Source organism: Lolium rigidum, chromosome 5 (genome assembly GCF_022539505.1).
Source record: "Lolium rigidum isolate FL_2022 chromosome 5, APGP_CSIRO_Lrig_0.1, whole genome shotgun sequence".
NCBI classification, from domain to species: Eukaryota; Viridiplantae; Streptophyta; class Magnoliopsida; order Poales; family Poaceae; genus Lolium; species Lolium rigidum.
Genome location: NC_061512.1, coordinates 144,600,750 through 144,613,982, shown reverse-complemented (window position 1 = coordinate 144,613,982; position 13,233 = coordinate 144,600,750). Strand labels below are relative to the sequence as shown.

General features: G+C 47.1%; 1 non-coding gene across 1 annotated transcript; it reads right to left on the bottom strand.

Moving 5' to 3' along the window:
• Positions 1-12,795: 12,795 nt before the first annotated feature.
• TRNAR-ACG lies at positions 12,796-12,868 on the bottom strand. Its single transcript has one exon. It is a non-coding gene; the product is annotated as a tRNA-Arg (tRNA).
• Between the last annotated feature and the right edge of the window lie 365 nt (positions 12,869-13,233).

Here is a 13,233-nt window from a genome sequence, read left to right as displayed (position 1 = left end):
AATACTCTCACAAAAGCCATGAAAAATAGCAGACATGCATCTTTGAAAAGTAGCAGGAGCATTACATAAACCAAAAGGCATACGCCTATAAGCATAAGTTCCATAGGGACAAGTAAAAGTGGTTTTCTCTTGATCTTTAGCTTTAACAGCAATTTGTGAAAACCCAGAATAACCATCAAGAAAACAAAAATGAGTATTTTTAGATAACCTTTCTAGCATTTGGTCAATAAATGGTAAAGGATAATGATCTTTCTTAGTAACTTTATTAACTTTTCGATAATCAATGCACATTCTATACCTTACAACTACTCTTTGAGGTATGAGCTCATCATTATCATTAGGCACAACAGTCATTCCTCCTTTCTTAGGAACGCAATGCACAGGACTAACCCATCTACTATCTGCAATAGGATATATAATACCAGCTTCAAGAAGTCGCAATACCTCATTTCTTACCACATCCTTCATCTTGGGAATTAGACGACGCTGAGGTTCAACAACAGGCTTTGCGTCATCTTCCATATTAATGGCGTGTTGGCAAATAGAGGGACAAATCCCCTTCAAGTCATCAAGAGTATAGCCAATAGCACCTCGGTGTTTCTTCAATATTTGCAATAATCTTTCTTCTTCAAACTCGTAAGCTTAGAACTAATAATAACAGGATATATTTTCTTATCATCAATATGAGCATATTTAAGATTATCAGGCAAAGGCTTTAAATCAAAAACAGGATCTTCCTTTGGTGGCGGTGTTGTACCCAAGTCTTCCACCGGTAAATCATGCTTGAGAATAGGTTGGCGAAGAAAAATCTCCTCAAGCTCATCTCTTTCTTTCCTAAAAACTTCACTCTCGCTATCCTCCAAATGTTGCTCGCAAAGGATTATTAGGAACAAGAACAATAGATGCACACTGCTCCATTTTAAAATCATTACTAGGCAAATCAGCTTTATAAGGAGTTTTAGTAAATTTAGAGAAGTAAAACTCATAAGATTCACCAAGCAAATTTAGTCAAAATTTTCTCTTTCTTGCAATCTATAATAGCTCCACAAGTATTTAGAAAAGGTCTACCAAAAATGATAGGACAATAATCACTAGCAGCATAACCAAGTACCAAAAAGTCAGCAGGATATTTAATCTTACCACATAAAACTTCCACATCTCGAACAATACCAATTGGTGAAATAGTTTCTCTATTAGCCAGCCGAATAACCACATCAATATCTTCAAGTTCACAAGAATCAATTTCGTGCATAATCTCCGTGTAAAGCTCATAAGGTATAGCACTAACACTTGCACCAATATCACATAAACCATAATAGCAATGATCACCAATTTTAACGGATAGCATAGGAACACTAGCTTGTTTGGGTTTATTAGGATGTGAAACAATATTAGAAGCATCTTCACGAGAAAATAATATGACCATCCTCAACATTTTCGATCACAAGATCTTTAACTATGGCAACAACAGAGTTCAACTTTTATTTGTTCTTCGAGTTCTCTAGGTTTCTTTTCACTTTTATGAACCGCACTATTTATAACAGAGTACTCTTTCATTTTAGCAGGAAAAGGAGTTTTTTCAATATAAGCTTCAGGAATAACACGATCGGCAGTTTCAATTACAACACACTTATTAATAGATGAATCAATTTTATCTTTATACGGTTCATGATACTTATCAAAATTCTTCTTAGGCAATTCATAATGAGAGGCAAAAGCTTTATAAAGGTTTGCAACAACTTGAGAATCAAGACCATATGTAGCACTCATATTACGAAATGTATCAGTATCCATAAAAACTTCAATGCATTTATAATCATAAATTATACCCGACTCTCTATCTTTGTCGTTCTCCCAACCTTCAGTATTTTCTTGGATCCGATCAAGAAGGTCCCTTTTAAACTCTTCTTTGTTGCGTGTAAATGATCCAGAACAAGAAGTATCCAGCAAGGTCTTGTCTTGAAAAGAAAGTCTTGCATATAAATTATCAATAATAATATTACCAGGAAGCTCATGAATGGGGCATTTGAGCATTAAAGACTTCAATCTCCCCCAAGCTTGGGCAATACTCTCTCCATCATGAGGCCAGAAATTATATATGCGGTTCCGATCTTTGTGAATTTCACTTGGAGGATAAAATTTGGAATAGAATAAAGGCACAATGTCCTCCCGAGTCAAGAGAATCACCATTCTTCAACGAATTTATACCAGATGCGCCGCTTTACCGGACAGACGATATAGAGAATAGTTTCTTCCTAACTTCATTCATAGCAATACCTGCACATTTGAATAACCCGCATAATTCATGCAAAAACAAGTAAATGATCACCGGGATGGACAGCTTCCATCCCCTTCATAGCGGTTATCCATAACATGTTCAATAATTTTCGTAGGTATTTTATATGGTATTACTTCCTCACCTGGCGCCTCATCCACTACCGTTGCAGTAGTAGTAGATTTCCCAAATAGAAATTGAAGAGAAGATCTCTCCATAATAACTTATAGCAGCCAGTGCGAAATAAAATCAGCACAAACAAGAAAGGTTTTCCTTACCAATTCCACTTACCAATAGCGCTTCACTCCCCGGCAACGGCGCCGTAAAAATAGTCTTGATGACCCACAAGTATAGGGGGTGTATCGTAGTATCTTCGATAAGTAAGAATGTCGATCCCAACGAGGAGCGAGAAGGTGTTGACAAGCAGTTTCGATGAAGGTTTCACCGTAAATGCTCACGGACAAGTATTCGGGGGGTTTTGATGTAACGGATGAATAAAGTACGAGTAGGTAAAATGCGAGAGAAATAATTGCAGCGAGTGGCCCAATCCTTTTTAGCACAAAGGACAAGCCGGTTTGTTTACTTATAATGACCAAACGTTCTCGAGGACACACGGGATTTTAGTCTAGTGCTTTCGCTACATACGACTGATTAATCTTCATTGTTTTGATAAGTGTTGTGTGGGTGAACCTGTGCTAATGTACCGCCCTTCCTAGGACTAATACATACTTGTGATTATACCCCTTGCAAGCATCCGCAACTACAAGAAAGTAATTAAGATAAATCTAACCACAGCCTTAAACTCGAGATCCCGCAATCCCTCCTGCATTGATATACCAACGGGGTTTAGGTTTCTGTCACTCCGGCAACCCCGCAATTGGCAAACGAGTACAAGATGCATTCCCCTAGGCCCATAAATGGTGAAGTGTCGTGTAGTCGACGTTCACACGACACCACTAGAAGAATAACACCACAACTTAAATATCATAACATTGAATATTACTCAACCATAGTTCACTACTAACATTTAGACTTCACCCATGTCCTCAAGAACTAAACGAACTACTCACGAGACATCATATGGAACATGATCAGAGGTGATATGATGATGAATAACAATCTGAACATAGACCTTGGTTCAATGGTTTCACTCAATAGCATAAACAACAAGTAGAAATCGGTACGGGAGAGTTTCCCCTATCAAACAATCAAGATCAAACCCAAATTGCTACAGCGGTGACGAGGTGCTGCGGAGGAGATGGCGGTGATGATGGTGGAGATGATGATGATGGTGATGGAGATGATGTCCAGCTCGATGGCGGTGACGATGGCGTCGATTTCCCCCTCCGGGAGGGAATTTCCCCGGCGGATTCCTCGCCCGCCGGAGAGCTCTTTTCTCTCCGGTGTTCTCCGCCCCGCGAGGCGGGCCGTAACCCTTCGTGAGGATTCCTCTCGTGGCTTAGGTCTTCGGGACGAAGGGTTTCGCGAAGAAAAGGAGGCGAAAGAGGCCGAGGGGGCCCCACACCACATGGTGGCGCGGCCGAGCCATGGGCCGCGCCACCCTATGGTGTGGGCCCACCCCGGGTCCAGACTGGCTCCCCCTTCCGGCTTCCTCCGTCATCCGGAAAAATAGGATTTTCTGAAAACTTCCTTCCACAGCTTGATCTTCCGAAATATCGCATCCCGACGGTGCTTTTTCCAGCAGAATCCCGGCTCCGGTGCTCAATCTCCAAATAATCATGAAACATGCAAAATAGATGAAATAACATAAGTATTGTGTCCCAATATGAAATATATCAATGAATAACAGCAAATTATGATATAAAATAGTGATGCAAATTGGACGTATCAGCGACAAGCAGACCATGTTGCGGCGTGTTAGCCGATGTGAAGCTGGCACCAATGCTCTCCTAAGGGCGTATGTAGTAAATGACCATAATAGAACTACCGTGGGATGTAGCCAAGATGAACTCACCGCCATTGATCGTCAGCGAGACCACCAGGAGGATGTTATTGGCCCTGGCGCGTGCTACACAAGCGGATCGTAACTTTTCTAGTGTAAGTTAATAACCTAGATAATTATACATGACGTGGTTTCAACGCGAGTGAGTACTTAATTAATTAGTAGTGTCTGGTGTTGTTGCGAGATACTACAAGCTAGCTTGAGAGCACACTACCAAAAGGCTACATAGACTTTTTTTTTTCAAATTAAGATTCTTTATTCTTAGCATAATAAATACTGGATCTGGTTTTGTAGTGGACTAAAATACTGCATAGCCTGGGTTTGGTTAAAGGATGGAAGCCAGGTCTTGCGAGATAAATGGCCGCGAAGTCATAAAAGGATAGTGTATGTATTGGGACAAAATTAGGAAGAGGCCTGCATCAGTGGTCCATCCAAAACCAAACTCGTGTAACTCGGAGGGTGCTAGCAAATCTTAGCAAACATGCCAACCACAGCGAAGAGGTATCGACAAATCTCGGCCGTCTTTTTGTTCTAAGCGCAGGTGAGTTCCGGAGGGTGCGGACCACTGAAGCACATGCCAATTAGAAAAGGTTGCATCAATTATTTTAGAACTAAGACACCCTTTTTAGTAAAGATCACCACTGAACCAAACGTCCGACTTTTTTTACCAAAAAAATCATTCTTTTTTCAAGTGCTAGGCATTCCTGAAAAGGTATCCCAAAGGTTATATGGTTCAAATAGAACATCTATGCATGTTCAAACTACAAAGAATTACCTTAAATACTTTGAAACTAAAACCCACTTTTCTTCATATAATCATATTTATAAGATTAGAGTTTGTGGTGGTTTTTTCCCTATCAAAAATTGCCTCTTTTGATTTCCTACAAAATAATTTTGACGGTTATAATACATTCCATTATACTCCTGTTATCACCAGATTTTGGCCAAATCAGGAGGTGGGCCGCGATCAGGATGGGCTCGGAAGATTACACGTGGAAGATCTCTGAAGCGGCCTTGCGCGGAGAATTTGGGCTAGATTGCCCGTGTATCTTTAATTATAGTAGAGTGTATCTAGATTAAAAGTTAGAGTTTGTCTCGTACACGGTGGGATTATTCCCACGTTAGAAAGTCCGCTGGACTATAAATATGTACCTAGGGCTTATGGAATAAACAACAACCAACGTTCAACCACAAACAAATCTCGGCGCATCGCCAACTCCTTCGTCTCGAGGGTTTCTACCGGTAAGCACCATGCTGCCTAGATCGCATCTTGCGATCTAGGCAAGACAAGCCTGCCCACGTTGTTCATGCGTTGCTCGTACTGAAGCCTTTTTGATGGCGAGCAACGTAGTTATCTTAGATATGTTAGGGTTAGCATTGTTCTTCGTATCATATGCTGTCGTAGTGCAACCCTTGCATGTCTAGCCGCCCTTACACCTATCTTAGGTGTAGGGGCGGCACCCCGCTTGATCATAATTTAGTAGATCTGATCCGTTACGATTGCTCCTTGTTTCACCAAGGATTAGTTTAACATCCGCGATAGTTAGGCCTTACAAAGGGTTGGAGGATCCAGCGGCGTGTAGGGTGGCGTTTGCTAGCCCTAGAAAGGATGTTCCGGGGATCAACCTCGTGTTGGTTTTTAGGCCCTGTCTAGGATCGGCTTACGGTCACCGTGCGCGAGCGCGAGGCCCAATCGTGAGTAGGATGATCCGATTATGCGGTGAAAACCCCAAATCGTCGTAGATCTCATTAGCTTTATCTTGATCAAGCAGGACCACCATATATTCGGACACCTTGTCCGGATCATGGGTGGATCGGCTCTTTGAGCCGATTCACGAGATAACCCGAGAGCCGATCGAGGCTCGTATTTAACGTTTACGTGTGTGCCCCGCAGAAACTAAGCGAGGCATCATCCACACCTTCCTGACCAGGTATAGGTCAGGTGGCACGCCCTTGCGGTTGGCATCGACGCGTGCGACCAGGAGGCTTTGCGGGCCGTCGCTCTGAGGGACTGGGGCCAGCCGCAGCCCTAGTTGTTCCCGGCTCTACCGTGTTGACCGTCTCTCGCCCGCCGGGGGTTTCGACGTCAACACATTCTCGGCACGCCCGGTGGGACAACCTTCGACATCCACCACATCGCCGTCTGCATCCGAGATGGCGGAAGGCACTCCGGTCAAGTACGAGGATCTGCCTGATGAGCTCAAGAAGAAACATGACGAAATCAAGGCGGTCCTCGAAGCCGAACTCATCGGCTCTTTCCACCGAACCCGCTCCCATGGCGTCCGGTGGAAGGGTTTCACACCTGAAGGCGCACTCGATGGAGTGGATCTGTCCGCCCCGTCAGAAGAACGCACCAGGTCGCTGCGGCAGGAGATCAACTACATGGTGGCTCATTCGCTGCACCAACACTGCGAGAGCCCGGTGAACACTTTGGAGCGTGTCGCTCGCGCGTCGTCCGAGAAATCATGAGCCACCGGTATTCTCCGTCGGGACCAGCTCCGGGGACTTTCAAGGGAGAGATGCCACTCCAGCCCCGCCCGTTCGCATGGGCAGCACCGGAACCGCCGAACTCATCGGCATACGTCGTCTACAAGATTGGTGGTGATCCTGGTGACTACCAATTCCTACCTGAGGCACCCAAGGAGATCCCGCACGGATACGCGTGCGCATAGGAACCGGATTGCAACGCCTGGGCACTCTCGAACCAGGCTGCAATGTCAGGGGCCTCTGGAACGGCAGGAGGAACGTCAGGAGCCGATCCTGAGAAGCAATCGTGGCTGGCTAAGTACGCCACCCCGACAAACCTCCAAAGCCCAGCTCCTGCAGCTTGGCTTAGAACCGAAAAGCAAGCATGGCTGGTTAAGTATGCCACCCCGGCGAATCTTCGTGGTTCGACACCTTCAGCCATCACAGCGGATCAGATTTGTGCAATTCGAAAGATCGGCTCGGCATGATGCCGAAAAGGAAGACGTTCGGCTACACCAAGCCGTACCCCAACGACTACGAACCGATCCCGCTACCACCCAAATATCGGCTCCCGGACTTCACAAATTTTAGTGGATCGGATGGTTCCAGCTCCATCGAGCATGTGAGCCGGTATTTGGCACAACCGGGCACGATCTCAGCATCGGACGAGTTGCGCGTGAGGTTCTTCGCACGAGTCCCTCACGGATCGGCTTTCGGGTGGTACACATCGCTACCACCGAACTCCATCCGGACTTGAAAGCAGCTTGGAAGAGCGAGTTCCATGAGCAAGTATCACTCGGAGGCTTCCGATGTTGGCATTGCCGATCTAGCGCAAGTACGACGAAGCGCGGGGAAACAAGTATCGAATACGTCCAGCCGCTTCGGGACCATTAGGAACCGATGCTTTTCGGCTCATATAAGCGAAAAAGAAGCGAGTCGAGTTGGCGGTGGTGGGTCTCTCATCATCAATCAAGGACGTGGCCTCCCAAGCGGACTACCCTTCGTTGGCGCACATGGTGCGTAGGCTGCCGCATATGAACGGCGCCACCCGGATGTTTACCAGGATAAATTCAAGCGTGCGGTGACCTTGGTTGAGGCGGACGCAGATGAAAGTGCTATGGGAGATCGTGGAGGTAGCAGGTGGCTGAATGGACTCGAGCGACAGGGCCCGTGACCCGCAAATGGGTGAAGCCACAAGGCCCTCCAAAAGGGTTCGACTTCGACGTGACCAAGACCGAGCAGATTTTTGATCTCTTACTCACGGAGAAGCATATAAAGGTACCCGAAGGCCACAAGATCCCCACGGCGCAGGAGCTGAACGGAAAGCCATACTGCAAATGGCATAACACGTTCTCCCACACCACCAACGACTGCAGGGTGTGGCGGCAGCAGATCCAAATGGCAATAGAAAACGGACGGTTGATTTTCAACCAATACGCCATGAAGGTCGACACACACCCCTTCCCCGCCGTAAACATGGTGGAGTATACTTACCATGGAGGGTGCCGCCGGATTTCTCGTGCCAAATCAATATGGTAGATCTTGGACACCACGCCGGCAAGGATGGAGATGAGGGCAGCTGCTCTCATAGCAAAGATACGAGAGGAAGCCGCTCCACGCGATCGGCTCCGCCAAGATGGCAAGCGCTACGTCACAGAGGGAGAAGTGAAGAACATAAGATATCAACGACCTCTCTCTGATCACCTCCTCAACAAGTATGTGAGTCAGTACGACCAACGCCGACGGTCCAGCGATGATGATGAAAGAGATCGTCTGGCTAGAGAAGCCAGAAGATATCGTCGGCATAATCGCGATGAGGAGGAGCACGAGCGTTGTGCCAAGGAAAAGGCAAGGGAGCGAGACGACGAGGACAGGCACTCGGGATTGTCCCTTCTTCGAGCACTCGCTGGGATTCAGGAATGAGCCGATTGCCAACAATCGGCAATTGCCCAGAATGCAACCGGAAGAAGAAGGAGGCAGCCAACGTGTCCGTGTTCGAGCGCTTGGGGCCTCTCCCGCCACAGAGCAAATGAGCTGAGTCCCCTCGGTTGAAAGATCTCGAAGATTCAGAAGACGAGGGAGAAGAAGAAGACAAGTATCACCGGCCAAGGTGGTACCCTGATGGACTCAGCCGTTCCCAGAAACGCAGGGTTCAACGATTGCGCGGCCTGGAAGAAGCCGAGAGGTTATACTTGCATACATTAAGGAAGGCAAGGCCTGATCTCGGCTGCGAAGGTTCGGCGAACCCTCGGATGAAGAGGGTCGTCCACGGAAAATGGAGTGGCGCCCCAAGCAAAGGAAAGCCGATGATGAAACATCGGCTGGCACAAACATGGTGCTCGTTCTTCCGACGAAACTCAGCGCTCCACGATTACACGATGCACTCAAGGTGGGCGACAGCAAGCGCACCAACATGATGAAGTCAGAGATTGGGCTGGTTTTATCTACCGGCCTGAACGAGTAGCAAGAGCACGTCAATGAGCAAACGTGGCGAGGCTGGTCCTTGTGATCGGCCCCAAAAAATTTATGAAGGGAACTTACAAAACCTTCACCGAGCAAGCAAACGTGGAGGCCGATTCCAGCAATCGGCCAAAATTATCCTCACCAACCATTCTGCCTGGGTTCAACATGTTATCCAACAGAGCCGATACCATCAATTCTCTTGACAGAATCGGCTCCGGGGGGCACCTAGGTAGATAAAACACGAGGATATGCAGTGAAGTGTCTCATCCTTTGATGATGGGTATTGGAGTATGGGGGCCGATGCACAAGTCGGCCGTAAAAAAACAAAAATCTGAAAATTCGAAAATTTTCGGGCACAGCCGATGCAGCAGACATCGACTTAAGGATATGAAAGCCGATGCATGGCCATCGACTCAAGAGGAATAACTGTTACGATCAGAGGGTCAATGGAGCACGAAGAGGGATTTTAATGGAAGAACTCCTCAATGGAGTAGTTTAAGGGCTCGGATCCTCTCTTCAAGAACAATGCCAAGAGAAGACTGGACGTGCAGATCAGGTCAAGGATGGATTGCATTAGATCCACCAAAGGGAAGGAGCCGATCTAGCCGGCAAGGTACAGGAAGAACTGAAGAAGCTCGGGGGGCAGCTCACCTTGAAGGCTCTCTGCCCTGGGAAGCCGATTTATGTTCAAATCGGCTGGTTCGGCATAAAAAGCTCCCTCAGACATGATCAAGCCCAGGTCCATACGGCTAATTTGCGTATCCTCGTCTCTGTTTTGCCTTGGCTGAGACTCGGGGGGAACAGCTCGGTAGGTGCCCTATTTTTGAGAGCCGATTGGAGTTACCTCGACTGTCACTCGCATCATGAACTTCTCGTGGAGGAACTCGGGAAGGAAAAGCCGTCGTCCGGTACGAGGTTTGGACCGTGCCGGTGCTGCAAGAAAAGGAAGAGACTCGGTTTCTCAAATTGGCCGATGAACAGTCATCGGCCGCTGGATCGCAAAACGCCACGGTCGAGAAAAACAATAATAGCCCGATTCGTTACTATCGGTCTTGGTGTGGCAAGCGGGAGGATGGAAATTGGATTAATGAAAGGAGAAATTGGAAGAACAATTCTCATTAATTCAAAGGAGCGGCTTTACAAGAAGAGCCGATGGCTCTCAAAAGAGGGATCTAGTGCCTAGTGCACTCGCTATCGCTAGTCCTACTCTACTAGTCGTCGCTCGTCCTCATCATCGCCGTCGTCGAGGTCGTCGGCGCTCGTTCCCGGAAGCTCCTCGCCGCTGCTGACCCGGCCTGTCGGCTGGAGCTTCCTCCTCCTCCTCGTCATCATCATCATCCTCGCTATCCGCCCAGCCGCGGAAGCGCTTCGTTGGAGGATACCCGGCGGAGGAGGAGGAATCATCTTCCTCCTCCTCATCTTCTTCTTCCTCGTCGTCATCGTCGTCCTCGCTGTCCGCCCACATGCGGGAGCGCTTCTTCGGCGGAAGCCCGGCGGAGGGGAGGCCTTGGTCCTCTCCGCTTCTCCTCCTTTCTTCTCCTTGCCGGAGGAGATGGGGTTCGCCCCGGAGCGGGGATCGTCCTCTTCCTTGTTCTTCGGCGACGGTTGGAGAGAGAGGCCTGAAGCGGAGGAGGAAGAGGAAGACATGGCTGCAGGGGAGAAGGGTTTTTTGGTTTGGTGAACAGAGAGCGAGCAAGGGGATGGAGTGGTGAACCGTTTGGCACAGATAAATAAAGAGAGTGTAGTGGAGATTTAATGCCATGACGGTTCTCGAGGACGTGATGCCGAAATTGACAATTCATACAGAGAAGCCCAGGAGGCGAGGCGTAATGATGGAAGATTCTGCGGCAGTTCTGCTCCGCCACGACATGACCCGACGAAAGAAGAGCATAATGATTTTTGAAATGTCATTTCCAAAACCAGAGGGCATGTGTTATCACCGGATTTTGGCCAAATCAGGAGGTGGGCCGCGATCGAGATGGGCTCGGAAGATTACACGTGGAAGATCTCTGAAGCGGCCTTGCGCGGAGAATTTGGGCTAGATTGCCCGTGTATCTTTAATTATAGTAGATTGTATCTAGATTAAAAGTTAGAATTTGTCTCGTACACGGTGGGATTATTCCCACGTTAGAAAGTCCGCTGGACTATAAATATGTACCTAGGGCTTATGGAATAAACAACAACCAACGTTCAACCACAAACAAATCTCGACGCATCGCCAACTCCTTCGTCTCGAGGGTTTCTACCGAGTAGCACCATGCTGCCTAGATCGCATCTTGCGATCTAGGCAAGCACAAGCCTGCCCACGTTGTTCATGCGTTGCTCGTATCGAAGCCTTTTTGATGGCGAGCAACGTAGTTATCTTAGATATGTTAGGGTTAGCATTGTTCTTCGTATCATATGCCGTCGTAGTGCAACCCTTGCATGTCTAGCCGCCCTTACACCTATCTTAGGTGTAGGGCGGCACCCCGCTTGATCATAATTTAGTAGATCTGATCCGTTACGATTGATCCTTGTTTCACCAAGGATTAGTTTAACATCCGCGATAGTTAGGCCTTACAAAGGGTTGGAGGATCCAGCGGCGTGTAGGGTGGCGTTTGCTAGCCCTAGAAAGGATGTTCCGGGATCAACCTCGTGTTGGTTTTTAGGCCCCGTCTAGGATCGGCTTACGGTCACCGTGCGCGAGCGCGAGGCCCAATCGTGAGTAGGATGATCCGATTATGCGGTGAAAACCCCAAATCGTCGTAGATCTCATTAGCTTTATCTTGATCAAGCAGGACCACCATATATTCGGACACCTTGTCCGGATCATGGGTGGATCGGCTCTTTGAGCCGATTCACAGGATAACCTGAGAGCCGATCGAGCTCGTATTTAACGTTTACGTGTGTGCCCTGCAGGAAACTAAGCGAGGCATCATCCACACCTTCCTGACCAGGTATAGGTCGGTGGCACGCCCTTGCGCTGGCATCGGCGCGTGCGACCAGGAGGCTTTGCGGGCCGTCGCTCTGAGGGACTGGGGCCAGCCGCAGCCCTAGTTGTTTCCGGCTCTACCGTGTTGCCCGTCTCTGCCCGCCAGGGGGTTTCTGACGTCAACAACTCCCTTCGTTCTTTTTTAATTGACTCGAATTTAGTACAAATTTGTACTAAATCCGAGTCAATTAAAAAGGAACGGAGGGAGTATGTAGTAGACTAACTTATCACGATCTTTCGATTAGTTTATTTAGTTGGTATATATTTTGAGACAACATCTTATTTGCACAAACATGGAACTACAATAAGTAGATGACACAAGCATTTTGAAAATGCGATAAAACATTTATGCTGATGCAGAGAGCTTTTTAATTTCCGTAGCAACGCACGGGCATTCAACTAGTATTTCTAATTTTTTCCTTTCCTTTCTCTTCTCTAAACATTTTACACTTTTTTTTGGGAACAATACATCATTTGTGAATTAAAAGACACAAATACAACTTGTAGGAGTCAGTTTATAGAGCACATGGATATCCTACTGATAACGTTACTCTCTACATCTGTTGGAAGAACAACAAAAACATGGTGATAATATAGAAATCAGAAGAACAACAAAAACATGGTGATAATATAAAGATCGTGCAAGAAATAGACGATCGACTCCGCTGGGGATCGAACCCAGAATCTCTGGTTTCGTAGACCAGCGCCTTATCCATTGGGCCACGGAGTCAGCTTGTGACTGTGTTTTTTATCTGCATTCCTGATAATATACTTTCCTTGCTTGATGTAACCAAACAGCCAGTTGCCCTGTGACGTCCTTCAACTTGTGAGGCGAGGGCATTCAGTTCAGGTGATCAGGTCCAGCAAAGTTGTTTGCGGTGCCATGCACGGAGACAGCTCTATGGCATACTAGGAGCTAACCCACTCGTGATTAGATGAATGAATCCTGTAGTAAGAGAACCTGACATACGCGTACATTTTTGTAACTGACATATGTGTTTCATGCTAGCGAAGGAAACGGACAATAATAACTGGTAAAAAATGAGGTTCTTCACAATGTTCTTCCGGAGCTGCGAATCTTTGAAGAAAAATAAT